The sequence below is a fragment of the Podarcis muralis genome, chromosome W (genome assembly GCF_964188315.1).
Source record: "Podarcis muralis chromosome W, rPodMur119.hap1.1, whole genome shotgun sequence".
Classification (NCBI taxonomy): domain Eukaryota; kingdom Metazoa; phylum Chordata; class Lepidosauria; order Squamata; family Lacertidae; genus Podarcis; species Podarcis muralis.
The window spans coordinates 22,413,548-22,427,548 of NC_135674.1; positions in this window are offsets into that span (position 1 = coordinate 22,413,548).

Below are 14,001 nucleotides of genomic sequence, written 5' to 3' on the forward strand. Positions count from 1 at the left end.
CCTTTCTCTTGGTCCGGTTAGTGAGAGAGACCGTGGACCGCTGCTCGACCCGAAAGGTGGGTTCTGAGCTCTATCTCTTTCTCTTAAAAAAACCCACAAACAAACCCTCCAGCCAGCCGCACCAATTGGGAGCCCGAAAGTAAGACGGAGAGACCCGACTTGAAAGATAGCCGACTCTCCGCAACGGGCATCCCAGTTGAAAGCAAGGGGTTGGAGTTCTCTTTCCGAACTTCCCGAGCGCCCTTACGGAGGGGGCAGGAAGGGGTCTGGCTTTCTGTCTCAATCCCAGCCGCACTGGTCGGTGCCACGTAACACGTGTATCGTGCGTGAGCCCGCTTCCAAAAGCAAGGGGGATTTTCAGTTCGAAATTCTATCCAGGGATCACCTGATCTGGCACTGCATGGCACGGGCGTCCAGTAGGGCCCCTTTTCCTGAGATTGTGACGATAGGTAGGAGGTTGCCAGGAGGGATAGCCCATGAGGAATTGGGCAGGATCGGCAGAATGGAAAAGGACCCCAGGTTATTGAATAGGAAATAGGAAAGGAATAGAAAAAGGAACCGAGTGGGTGAAGCTCGTTAAACCGTTAGGTAGAACCGAGTGGGTGGAGCTCGTTAAATTGTTAGGAAGTTGCCAAGCAACAAGGAAAAGGAAAAACCCTAAATAATAAACCCTGTACAAGTTACCCAAATCCAAATCAACCCCTCTCTTTCTCCCTTTTCTATCCCAGAAAAAAGAAAAAACCACAAAAAAGCAACAACAACAATGCATGCATATATAAAGGGGTACCCAGTCAACTAAGCATTGTGAGCCCTGCCAGTTTGGTTGTCTGGTGGTGTTCGAAGAGGCAAGGAGGCTCATAAAACCATGTGGGACCTTCCTACTAATTTCACTTAATGAAGCCAAAGGAAGCGGCCCAACTCCTTGCAATAACCAACTAAAGGATGAGAATATATATGTTTACATGTTGTCTGTTATGTGTGTTGTCTGTTAATACATATATGTAGAATATGTATGTTTATATGTTGTCGGTTATGTGTGTTGTCTGTTCCTTCTGTCTTTGACAGACTGCCTTTCTTAAGTGTGCATAGTTTAAACTGCAAGCTTGCTTCAAAATTTAAATCTAAGGAAGCCATGCTGGACCTTATCAGTCCTAAATAAGACAAAATGAGAATGAAGGGTGCAAATGTTTACCCCACCTCTTGCTTTGCCGCAATTTTTGAGATTGTGAGTCTACAGTCTATTTTGGAATGTGAAGTTAACCTAATGTTTCTGCTGCAAAAGCGTAGTTGAGCACAACTGCTCTCTCAAGCTAAAATGCAGTGTCTGTATTTCATTAAGCACATGCCTATGAAAATAGGTGTTCTTTCTAAGAAAATTGTTAATAAAAGGTAGAAGCTTCGATAGACAACAATTGTCTATCTATAGAGTCCAGTCCTGATATCAGTCTCTAAGATCAGCCAGGGCTTCCTGGCTTCTTATTGGAAAATGCCTCCCCCACTTGTTTCAGTCTCTTTCAGGTCCCCCCCCCCCCTTCTTACTTCCGTGCCGAGTGAATTTACTCCCGAATAAGCTTCCTTCAAAAAGGGGGGGGGCACATTCTTTACTAAAAGTACCCGACATCTCACTTTCCTATGTATCGTTATTTAAAAATCTTAATTAGGCGTACTATTCCTATGCAAGTTCGGAAACATTATTAACTTTTCTATCCCTTTTAAATCAAATCCAGGACTGGTTTTATTATTTGAGTGGTTATATCAACTGAAATAACCCTATGCTTATAAAATATTCTCTCCCAGATTCTCTTCCTATCTTATCTTAGGAAAACTGTTCTTCCTTTAAGATTGCACTCTTAGTCTAAGGAAGTAAACTCTCACTCAAACTAGCTTCAAGATCTGCTAAAAGGGTTCTGTATAAAGCTGGGTACTTTATTTTCCTCTTCCTTAGTACATGATAGGAGCATTGATTGTGCTCTCTTCCCCAGTAGTGCCTGTGTACATAAGTATGTGTGTGTCTCTTTGGTAGTACAAATCTTGCTGTGAAATCTTGCTGTGAACCCTATATTTTGGAGGGTTGGACTAGATGACCCCAGGGTCCCATTCAACTCTCCCAATTTGTGGCTGTGTGGAAGGACATGTGTCTGCAAGCATTGGAGGGTAATTCTTAAATTCTGGTGTGGTGATGGAGTTGAAATTCAGCCTAGCTTTGCTCTTTAGTTTTAAAAGGTGAGAGGTGAAGCTGTGATGTTTTGAAGCAGAACTGGTAATATCAAGCATTTGAGTGATTACAGTGTTTATCATTTTGTCTACTATTTAAAAATCAGACTTCAAAGTCAATTCAAAGTTTAAGCACATATAAAAACATATGGGCCTTGACCAATCCTGTAAATAAAGGGCAGGAAAAATTTTTTGTCTGCAAATGGTAAGGCTGAAATGACTGAGAATATTTTTTTTAAAAAATAAAAATCCTATGAATTCTGACTCTCTGGCCATTTCCCCCATATATAAGGGCGTGGCATTCTTCCGCGAATAGCCAGAGGGATATTAGCCCTTTCCTGTACATAAAGGAAGCAGTCCCTTTTGCTTGGGCTACAGTTGCTAACTTGATTGAATACTTGAATTACTCAGTTTCTCTTTTTTGTTTAAAAAATCTAACCCTATTTTTAAAATCTACTCCATACCCTTCCCTTCCCTTATTCAAATGGTAATTTAGCCAAAGGATGCAACATTTTCAATAGTATAAAAGGTTTGCTGAGACATGAACTCTGCACATACACAGAGGCTAGATGAGTCAAAAAAAAAAAAAAGATAGAGAGAGAAAGAGAGAGAGGAAGGAGGGGGAACTGTAGGGTGGAGAGAGGAGGTTTTGAGCTTGGGTTGCAGGGAGAAACTTATCCAAATTTCCTTATGTAAAAACTTAGAACCATTGAGGGAAATCACCCTTAATGTGTCTTTGCTCCAGGGGCTACGTAAGACAAAAGGGTTAAAAAAACTAGCCCATCAAAAGTCAAGAGCTTTCCAGGTTCCAAATCTTAACATGCCAAATTCTTTTCACAGGTAAATATCAAAGCATCCCCCCCCCCCCTCAATGGGATTTAAATCACAGACTTTGTTTGTGTGCATTTTAGGAACAGCATTTCCTGACAGGCTTCTCACATGAAATAATTTTCCCTTTTAACAGGATATGTGAACCCCCGATAAAGTGTTTGTCCCTTTTTTTCCTCCCACAGAAACTTTCTTTCTGTTCTGTGAAACAAGTCTGAATCCCTGCTATATTAGTGACTTCCATCTCTTTGTGGCTTTGACACTTTTTAAGTTACAAATAATCTGTTTTCATTTATTTAATCCGTTTTTCCATGATGTCTATGAAGTTAATTGAAGCACAACCAAACATTGTTTGTGGAATGGTATTTGTTTAACTTTTGCCTGAGCATTTCTTATTAATTATGTCATTTTGGCTAGTTCAAGAAACATTCTTTTATTTTCATTGTTACTTCAGATTTCTTGAAATCGTGTGTCTTGGCATTTGTTTGTTTTTCGTTCCTCATGGGTCATTGTGTGTGTGTTTTATTATTTTAACCTTGTATTTTTTTTGCGGTTCTCTTTCTCTACGTATGGAGTGGTTTTTTGTTTAATATGGGAGGGAGAAGAAAAAAACAAAGTGAAGGTCCCTTTTTCTAACTCTTAAGTCCCCAAGGCCCTGCCCCTTGCAGGATATCACTTCTACAAATGTGTTACTGCAGATCCAATGAAAAGCTTCGCCACCACAAGACCTGCAACAACAACAGACACCAAGGTTTTCGGGGTGGCCACAGCTATCTCTTTCAGAGGATGTAGACTGCCGGGGAGTGGGGCTGACAAAGGGGGGGAGGAGTTGAATTACAAGGACATTTTCTCACTTTTGAACCTCAAGACTGTGCTCCGGCATTGAGAAGATACATGCGTAAAAATATCACAATTGTCTCAAGATATGCAACTGATACTTAATTAGTTTGTTTTGTATTATGTGTTATTACGTAGGAATGTTGAAATGTGTCTGACAGTGTGTTATTTCCACAAATGGGGGGGGGGGGGCTATTTTTGTGGCTATTTTTCTGTGTAATTGTTTTTATGCTTAATGTCTTATTCCTTACAACCCAGTGGAGGATTCTCATACATTTTATGCTTTTAACAGACCAGGCTATTATGTAGTCCAATGTTTAGAATTAGATAAATTTATAACCACATTTCGTTGTTCCACCTGGCACTCTGCCAACTTCCCTACCCATTTTAAAATGTGCTAAAACTCGCTTAACCAAAGAGAAGCTGACAAGATACATGAAGGTGCATATGCTTTGGTTTAGCAGGAATAATCCCTTATAGAGTTAAATTGACTTATTTGGACAAGTGCCCTATTAACAGATTGCTTTGAAAAGTTGAGAACCATGGGGCAAGATAAATTCAAATTGGACTCAGTTTGAATTGGGCAAGTGTATCCAGGCTGCAATTAGCTTTTTGGTCCTTAAAGTGCAAGTGAGCAACTTCCCATGACTGCAAGACCAGAGCCTATAATAATAAAATCCCATAGAATGGCCAAGGCAAAGACATTGCTCTCATGACGTGTCCAAACCTGTGCCAGCTGTGGGGAGGGCCATGCAACATGGTTAATATGAAAGCCCTAAGTGGATTCACCAGGGATTGCCACTACTGTGACACCAGGCCGGTGTGAGACCACAGAAGAGCTACCTTCGCACCTGAGAACACAAAAAGGGTGGAGCTAAAAATCAAACTGCATTTTTTTTCAGTCAGTAGTGGACCTTCCTGCTAAATGTAAAGCATACACCACTATTGATAAAATGTTTCTCCCAAGAGCTAGAATGCCACAAGTAATTTAGTAACAAAATACAACAGGTGTTCTTTTTATGTGATATCCTATATCCAGCTATCTGCACTACTATACTTGCAAATGACCTTAAAAGGCATGGTTTGCAAGTCCCTTTCAGGTTTGCATAAACCCACACATCTGGTACGGTAGATACCAAGTTATTATTTAGCGCATATCTATATAACACACGCGTACATTGTACTGGTCTGTGTTGCTCCCTCCTTTGCTGCCCTGCTCAACCCACCTCCTTTTCCATTAGAGCCGATTCCCACTCACAGGGCACCCATACCTTCACCGAGATTTAGGGTGCGGAGAAAAGATTTGCAAGTTCTTACAGAACTTTAATGCAAATCTATCTCCGAATGGGGGACTGTTACGGAAGGGTGGGGGGCATGTCTTCCTCACCTTCTTCGCTACAATATATCCATTTATTCCCAATTGTCAATGTCAAAAGGGACTAAAATCTATAAAATCCATAGAAAATCAATGTGCCAATTTGCTCAATTTCTCTAGGACTCCATGACACCTCCCCTGTCCTCCATAATCCCTCAAGCAAGACCCTAATCCTGTCAAATCACTCTGCCAAGCCTTTCCTCCGGGCAATGCCAGGTGGCAGACTGTGCATACATGGACCATTGTCTTCCCATCACCGGCACTCAGGAAGCGCTTATCTGCGCATATCTCCAGCTCTGCACATTCCCCCCTCCCTCCTCCATATGTTAATCCGGTGTAACCCAACCTCTCCTTAATGTATACATGATGTAATCTGTGTAACCCAACCTTTCCTTAATGTATTCATGATGTAACTGGGATGTATTTTGCACTGTATTCTGGGACATGGAGGGAGTTTCAAAAGTTCATGTCACCCCTTTCTCGCTGTTCAATCTCGTCTTGAACCTGTTGCGCAATAAACTTGGATCTTCTGCAGTTTGCTCCTGTCCGGCTGAGCTCATTTTCTTCCGCAGGGACCCGCGGACTTACTTAGTCCGACGAGCTGGGTGGCAGAGTAGCCCCGCACCCAGATTTAGCCGTAACATAGTCCAGGGGAGTCTTTTGATCTTCTTCCAGGAAACCAAGAGTGCAATTTTGTTTAGTCTCCCTTGCTTTCCTGGTGACCTTCAGCTTAAAGACAAACTGCTCTGGAGTGAGAAAAACCCATCACACTCAAAAAGCCCAGCTGGAGGGACCTGGAAGTGTGAGGGAAAGAGCAATTTTGTAGTGGGTTTGTTGCACAGGAGCACCAAGTTCACTAACTGGCTGATTCAGATTGAATCCCATTCAAAAAGAGTGCAATGGTGTGTGTTTCAGCCAGCCATCCAGCTGCTGCAACTATTCCCTGGGTGCCACCACACTGTCCTGTCTGTGTGTTTGGAAGGGAATGGGAGCTATGCTCCCCCCGGAGACACTCCACTCCTTCTTCCTTAGCTGTGTTGCTCAACAGTTGAGGCAACCTTCACAGTTCTGGGATGACGATGCCAAAGACCTATAAGTGTGCTGTCAATATATTTACAGTGCAGGGGTTCACCCGGAGCAGACGACCACTTGTTTGTTTTGCGTTCATGTCTTGCTTGCCCAAAACTTACAACAGTGGTTAGACTCTACTAAGGGAATGGTCAGAGTGCTTTAATCCATTCTCATTGGCAAAGCTGAAGTTCTGGGCTGGACCTGAATCCCTCCCACAAAATACTGACAGTCTGGAAACACCCTGGGTGCAAACGTGTTTTACTGGGGAAAGGATCTTTGCCTCTTCCTCCTTCCTAACCTGCAGTAGTGCCCTGGCAAATCACAAAGTGCAGGCTCCCTTCATGGTACTCACAGCCACACCGCTTCTAAGATTATACAAATTTAATATATCAACAACAAATAAACACAATAAGGCTATAATGATACAATCTGAATCATTAGGGGTGCATTGCAGCAGTCATTGCAAATCTCCATGAGTCGCCTTTCAGCCAGAAGCTCTGCAGCACAGGTGGTTCTGATGATTCCCCTGTAAGGAAGGCTTACAATGTAGGAGGCTTTGGGGCTTTGCGAGAGGGGGGAAAGTGGGGACATCATAGAAGTAAGCATGATGTGGGAAAGGTGCAGAGCGATGTTTTCTCCCTCATAATATCAGAACCTGGATCTGGGGCTGAACCCGGGATCTGCACGCCAAGGCTGGAGTGCCAGCTGGCCACGTTGGGCGCCTGCCTGGAGAGTGGAAGCCGGGGGTTCGAGGGACATCGTGCTGCTCCTGGCAACCCCCACCCAACCCGACGTCCTCCTCCGCCTGAATCCCGCTTCCCCTGGGACGCACTTCCCATCCTGGAGCGGCTGGGGTGGGAGCGCTCCCCACCCCCCTTTCCAGACTCTCCTCGTTCTTCTTCTTCATGCCTCGGGTGTTTTCCTGAGTGTATCTGCAGAACAACCCTCTGTGAGGGAGGCTAAGCTGGCCCAAGAACTGGCCCAAGGTAGCTCAGCCAAGTTGCCAAGGCCAGCATTTAAGACCGCGCACCCTTTCCCCTCAGATGAGAAAGCCTGGATGAGTCATGCTAGCAGCCCGTGGTCTTGATGGGCTTTGAGGCAGCCCAGCCCCCTTCTCTGCAAGCAGGCTGCCTCCTGGGAGGAGCAGCACTTTTCTGACGGGACAGAAGCACACGACTTCCCCCTCCCACTTGCCGCCCGCCCCAGTCTTTCTCCGCCGGCTCAGTTTAGCGGCTCATCCCAGGTGGAAATTCGGGTAGCGCTGCTTGCAGAAGGAGAAGTGGCTGGCACTAGCGGGAACTCCTATTGTTCTTCTCAGGTAGGACTTCCGGGATCCAGACGAACATTTTACCAAAAAGTATGGCTTGACTACTGATTTCCCATTTAAAGGATGGCATAAAGACCAAAGTTTGGAGGACAGGTGAAAAAACCACGAATTACATTTAAAGTTCTGCGAGATGCAAAGGAAAGCCTGCGTTTTAAACTTTCATTTTACAACTTATTGCTTGGTGCGGTTAACGGAATGGGGATATTGAGAAAGAAGAGACTTGGAATTAGAAGGTTAGGATTTCAGGGTTAGATGGCTTGGATATTTGTGGTAGATCAAGTCAGAGTAAATGCGCACCTTGAGAACCACTGTATTAGATGTGTGTGGCGTATTAAGAATCTGAAAATAGATATAAAGTTAGTGTATACACAAAGACTCTATTTTGGGTTTCACCAGAAGACACTTTTTATAGACAAAAGGGTGACGGATAAAGAGAAATGGTTAATCTATTGAGAGTTCTTAAAGTGGAAACGGGGAGATTGTAAAATTTAAACAAGGGGTTTTTCTTTTACACTTAATAAAAGAGAGTTGGGGTGTTGTTTATGGGTTCTTTTTCCGAGGGGGGTGGGTTGCTGTTGCTGATGTTAATTTTTTTTCTCTTTAGTTTGGATTATATGATTTACGTGGAATCTTATTATTTATGTGGATTTTTTTTCAATTTCGTTGTGTACTTTTTGATATTTTGTTCATTGTTTACGACTAGTTTTGTTATGTTTGCAGTTATCTAATATTTTATTTTTTTGTAAGCTGCCTTGCACATGTTTTGAAATTTGGAAAGGCAACATACAAATAAATAAATGATTGATTGATTGATTGAGAGATTCTAGTTGGAAATGAAGACTGGGGTATGGAAGAGTGTGAGACGGGTTTTGAGATACAATTGTGCACATCATGTGATATCAAAAATGTACAAACTTTTGTTGAAATCCTAAATGGAAGAGGAACAGATTAAAAAGTGCATGATTAAAGAGGCAGGATTTTCTAATTTTTTTGGTTATATTGTACAGTTGGAATAGTGGTAACATAGGTGGACTAAAGAGTTAAAATATACATTGAGTTATGACTTAAAATAGACTTTTAAATATATATATATTTAAGTATTGTTGGTATCTAACTCCCGAGAATTTATTTAGAATACATGAAAACATACCAAATGTTTGTTGGAAATGTCAAGAAGATGAAGGGACATTTTCTCGTGCTTGGTGGACATGTGAAATAGCTTAAAACATGAGATACAAATACATACATTGTTTTTGAAGGTTCCTATTCAACCGTTGGGACTTACCGATATACAGAAAGCCTTTCCTGACTATAGCGCTGCAGCAGCTCCCAGCCAAGTGCTAGGAAATGTTTTTTATATATATATAAAATATTTATTACAGGTTTTAGACATTTATAATCACCAACAGATATAGAACCATCACCATAGTACAATACACAAAGAAAAACACAAAAGAATAAAAAGAATAACACATAATACAAAAAACATACAACAACGAAATCAAGTAGTTCATAACCGTATTTTCTTTGCTTTTGGACTTCCTCACATCTCTCGTTCCTGCGTTCCCAATTTCTAGAGTTTTAAACAGCAAATTATCACCTTGTTTCAAATCTTATTTTGTAATTTTCCAATATTATGTCCCTAACTTTAAATATTTTTATCATAAGCTTAAATACTTAATTTAGACATGATATTAATCCGAAATTTATCTTCTTCTCAAATTTACACTTATTCTCATATTCCCTTCAGCTAGTTTGCTGATGCCCTGTTGTTCTCAATCCTGCATCCTTCTTAACACTCATACAGTTTACAATGTTTTTGTAAATAGTCCTTAAATTTCTTCCAATCCTCTTCCGCTGCTTCTTCTCCCAGGTCGCGGATTCTGCCAGTCATTTCTGCCAGTTCCATATAGTCTATCAGTTGCGTCTGCCATTCTTCCAGCGTGGGCAAATCTTGAGTTTTCCAATGCTTAGCGATAAGTATCCTTGCTGCTGTTGTTGCATACATAAAGAATGTTCGGTCCTTCCTTAACACCCTCTGGCCGACAATGCCCAAAAGCAGGGCCTCTGGTTTCTTAGGGAAGGTATACTTAAATACCTTTTTCAACTCATTATATATCATTTCCCAGAAGGCCTTGACCCTAGGGCAGGTCCACCAGAGGTGAAAGAACGTTCCTTCAGTTTCTTTACATTTCCAACATTTATTGTCAGGCAAGTGATATATTTTTGCAAGCTTGACTGGGGTCATGTACCACCTATATATCATTTTCATAATATTTTCTTTTAAGGCATTACATCGCGTGAACTTCACACCGGTGGTCCATAACCTTTCCCAGTCAGCAAACATGATATTGTACCCAATGTCTTGTGCCCATTTTATCATCGCTGATTTAACCGTTTCATCTTGTGTATTCCATTTTAACAGCAAGTTGTACATTTTTGAGAGTACCTTGGTCTTAGGTTCTAACAAGTGCTAGGAAATGTTGCCCAGCAGATGGCATGCTAGGACGTCCTGCACCACTGGGTTTTTCAAGTATTCAGAGAAATTGTGGATTTTAGGAGTTAGAAATGGGTCAGTAGCTTCATTTGGCACTGCCAGAAAAGACTGCCCCTTTAAATTCTGTTTCTGTTTAGGCTGGGTGTTCATCAGTATGCGAATGATACCCAGCTCTACCTCTCCTTCAAATCAGAACCAGTGAAGGCAGTGACGGTCCTGTGTGAGTGTCTGGAGACGGTTGGAGGATGGATGGCGACTAACAGATTGAAACTGAATCCTGACAAGACAGAAGTACTGTTTTTGGGGGACAGGAGGCGGGCAGGTGTGGAGGATTCCCTTTTCCTGAACGGGGTAACTGTGCCCCTGAAGAACCAGGTGCGCAGCCTGGGAGTCATTTTTGACTCACAGCTGTCCATGGAGGCACAGGTCAAATCCGTGTCCAGGGCAGCTGTTTACCAGCTCCATCTGGTACGCAGGCTGAGACCCTATCTACCCGCAGACTGTCTCTCCAGAGCGGTGCATGCTCTGGTTATCTCCCGCTTGGACTACTGCAATGCACTCTACGTGGGGCTACCTTTGAAGGTGACCCGGAAACTACAACCAATCCAGAACACGGCAGTCAGACTGGTGACTGGGAGCGGCCGCCGAGACCATATAACACCGGTCTTGAAAGACCTACATTGGCTCCCAGTACGTTTCCAAGCACAATTCAAAGTGTTGGTGCTGACGTTTAAAGCCCTAAACGTCCTCAGTCCAGTATATCTGAAGGAGCGTCTCCACCCCCATCGTTCTGCCCAGACACTGAGGTCCAGCACCAAGGGCCTTCTGGTGGTTCCCTCACTGCGAGAAGCCAAGTTACAGGGAACCAGGCAGAGGGCCTTCTAGGTAGTGGCGCTCTCCCAGACTTTTAGAACTACCAGACTTTTAGAAGAAGGCAGCCCTGTTATGGAAGCTTTTAATGTTTGATGTACCACAGTATTTTAATATTTTTTTGGAAGCCGCCCAGAGTGGCTGGGGAAGCCCAGCCAGATGGGCGGGGTAGAAATAATTTTGCTTCCAGCAAAAGATTAAAAATACATTAAAACATCAGTCATTAAAAGCTTCCCTAAACAGGGCTGCCTTCAGATGTCTTCTAAATGTCATATAGTTGTTTATTTCTTTGGCATCTGGTGGGAGGGCGTTCCACAGGGCGGGTGCCACTACCGAGAAGCCCTCTGCCTGGTTCCCTGTAACTTTGCTTCTTGCAATGAGGGAACCACCAGAAGGCAGTGTCCGGGCTGACCGATGGGGCTGTATTGAAGCACAATAGGGGGTGGCGTAGGGACTTTGCACAGGTGATTGATGGTCAAGAAAAGGCAACCTTTGTGCTGTTTTATGTCAGGAGTTGGGAATTCTAGAAGTAGTACTACTTTTTGCACGTTCTTACTTCCTGTACTGCTTGAATGGAAGAGGAAAACTTCACTTACTAATTAATTATGTTAAGCGAGGCAAATGTTAGGTCAGGAAGCTCAGCGCAGTATACCTGAAAGAGCATCTCCACCCCCATCCTTCAGCCTGGAGGTCCTCCTCCGAGGGTCTTCTGGTGGTTCCCTCCCCACGAGGTTGCAGGGAACCAGGCAGAGGGAGGGCCTTCTCGGTGGTGGCAGCCTCTCTGTGGAACGCCCTCCCTACAGGTGACAAGGAGATGAGGAACTATCAAACCTCTGGAAGGCAGCCCTTTATAGGCAGGCTTTGAATGTTTGTTGTTTTAATATGTGTTGGAAGCCGCCCAAGTTGGTGTGCAGAGTTCTCTCCCCCCCCCCCCCATTTTATCCTCACAACAACCCTTTGAGGTAGGTTAGGCTGAGCATGAGTGCCTGGCCCAGGGTCACCCAGTGAGCTTCAGGGCTGAGTTTGAATGCCTGCCCCCAGCATTCCTCCTCTGCAAGGCCTGCCTCCTCCCATGACAAAGTCTGCTCACACACTCTCAAGCCCCCATGGATGGCTGAGGCAGGTAAGGTTGCCTGTGTTGGAGGAGGGCAGGAGCAGGCAAGGTGAGCCATGCCCCCAAAGGAGGCAGCTGCAGCAGCCCCCTCCTCCTGCTGCCCTCCAGGAACAGGGCGGGGAGGGACCAGCCCCCAGGAAGGACATGTTTGCCTCCCTCTGCAGTGCTCAGAACAAGAGGGGAATGAGGCCACCCAGGCCCTCTGGAGCACAGAAGGGCTCACCATCCTTGACTTTCCCCCTTCAACTGCCTTTTTACCCAATCCCTCATTTTGAGGAAGTCTCCTCTTTTGAAGTCAAATGTGACTGTTCTGGATTTCCTTAGCAATTGTCCACTTCCATACTGTGTATGTTGAATTTGATAGCACTGTGGTCACTGTTCCCATTTGATTCAACCAGACCTACATCTTGTCAGTTGAGAGCATCAGGCAGAGCACCCAGCACCTACCGAATCCTTTTTTTATTCCAGCAGGTCTTTTTAACGGAAGTCTGATGTCATCAATGTTAACTTTTCTGCAATGTATTTCTCGTATGTCACTTCAGAGATGATTATAGTCAAGTGGGGTATAAGCTGTTTAAATAGTAAATGGTTGAATGCAATTTTAAAAATAATAATTGTATAACAAGGGGGGAAGCATACTTGTATCTGACCATATCTTAATGGACACAGACTTTGATAAATAGCATCCTAGCCATAGGCTAATTTTGTGGAGTTTAAAGCTAAGCATACAAGTTCTGAAAGCATGCTTTGAAAGCCATATGAACTCTAGTATGCTGTCGGGGGAAGAGGAAGGATGTGGTTGGCTGAAATGAAGTCTGATCCTGTACAGATAAATCACTAGTGGAAGCGCCAACAGAAACGTGTACAGATTCCACACGATCATGAGGAAGCCTGAATCTGGGCAGGACCTTGTCTCTTTGCCTGTCATTTGTGGCTGCTCCACCCAGGTCTGAGACGCCTTCCGGAGTGAAACAGTGATCGGGGGGGCAGGGGAGGCAAGAGGATGGAGCCGTCTAAACCCCTCCGCGGGTATTTTGAAAACAGACTCCTTTTGTCTGGATCTTCCCAACACAAAGATGGGTCTGTATGCATTTTGAGCAGAGGAGGAGGGTCTGTGGAACTGCCCACCACTGTGGTGTACTGTTCCCAGGATATTTTTCTATTTTATTTTTAAAAAATTATTCAAAGTTATAACAAGACATATTATCCAAAAACATATCCTTATCCCCCCCATTTTTCCTCCCTCCCCCTCCCCCCCCAGATCCCACCCCCCCACCCCACCTCCTGACTTCCCTCAGTTCCAGTCTTTGGTTTCTCTAATATTGCTATTTTCTGCATGTTACAAAGTTGTATAGATCCTCAAACTGTTTAGCTGATTATTATCAGTAAAAAAAAATAATTGTGGATGTTTATTCAAAACCTGCCAAGGAGTCCAATTTGCTTTGTTGCATCTTCAGAGACTTTGTGAAAGTTTCCCATTCATCCTTAAAGTCACAGTTATCCTTGTTCCGTAGCTTATATGTCAATTTTGCCAGTTCTGCATAGTCCATCAACTTTTCTTGCCATGATTCTTTAGCTGGGGTTTCTTCAGTCTTACATCCTTGTGCAACCAGAAGTCTCGCGGCCGTTGTCGCATACATGAAGATGTTTTTCAACTTTTTTGGCAGATCTTTCCCTACAATCCCCCCAAAAAATGCCTCAGGTTTTTTAACAAATGTTAAATGGGACATTTTCTTCAATTCATTGTATATCATTTCCGAAAATGTTTTAATTACCTTACACTCCCACCACATATGATAAAATGTTCCCTCCTTTTCCTTACACTTCCAACATATATTTGAACTAGTTTTGTACATTTTCCCTAACTG